Source organism: Cupressus sempervirens, chromosome 7 (assembly GCF_028749045.1).
Source record: "Cupressus sempervirens isolate cs-2001-9-10 chromosome 7, ASM2874904v1, whole genome shotgun sequence".
NCBI lineage: Eukaryota > Viridiplantae > Streptophyta > Pinopsida > Cupressales > Cupressaceae > Cupressus > Cupressus sempervirens.
Genome location: NC_143124.1, coordinates 784,171,263 through 784,171,932, shown reverse-complemented (window position 1 = coordinate 784,171,932; position 670 = coordinate 784,171,263). Strand labels below are relative to the sequence as shown.

The 670-nt window shown below is 40.0% G+C and overlaps 1 non-coding gene across 1 annotated transcript; it reads left to right on the top strand.

Annotated features, from left to right (window-relative positions):
* The first annotated feature begins 208 nt into the window (after nucleotides 1–208).
* Nucleotides 209–282, top strand: TRNAV-AAC (transfer RNA valine (anticodon AAC)). The gene has a single exon. It is a non-coding gene; the product is annotated as a tRNA-Val (tRNA).
* Nucleotides 283–670: the final 388 nt, after the last annotated feature.

Sequence of the window (670 nt, the reverse complement as noted above, 5' to 3'; positions counted from 1 at the left end):
CTAAAAACAGAAAAGTAACTATTAAAAACCTTAAATTGGTTTCAGAAAACTACAGGTGCACCGATTGGGAGTTAAATTCAAGACCGCTTGCTTACTTAAAGTGCTCTAACCAAGCTATCCGAGCTCAAAAATTGCATTATGCAACTGTTTTCAGAAATTTTCAGGGGAACCATTTTGGCTATTCTACTATGACTTCAAATGGAACTAAGGTGCCGTGGTGTAGTTGGTTATCACGTCAGTCTAACACACTGAAGGTCTCCGGTTCAAGTCCGGGCGGCGCCATTTTCGAAAACTTTCAATTTTTTTTAAGCGACTCACCGAAATTGGTAATAAGTTAATGCTTTATACCCAATTCATTGTAGAGGATGAGTCTATAACCACTAATCCATTCCCTCTATTAAAGCTTCCATTGTCACTCAGGTAGCTTGTATTTCTACCCGGTCCTGCAACCATGGCATAGAAATGGAGGCTGGCGAGTATAGCTGCTGGGAGAATACCATTACATGGAGATGGTGTCGTGCTTAAATAGTTTTTCAGCATTTCGTGTCTAATGTAAAGGAGAAAAATTGATCAAATTCCCAAATCCATTTGCTGAATGTTGGGTCTGCCAAGGAAGGGAAATAAAGAGGCCCCTTGTTGAATTTTGATGTGTTGTTGTTGGAGATGGGAA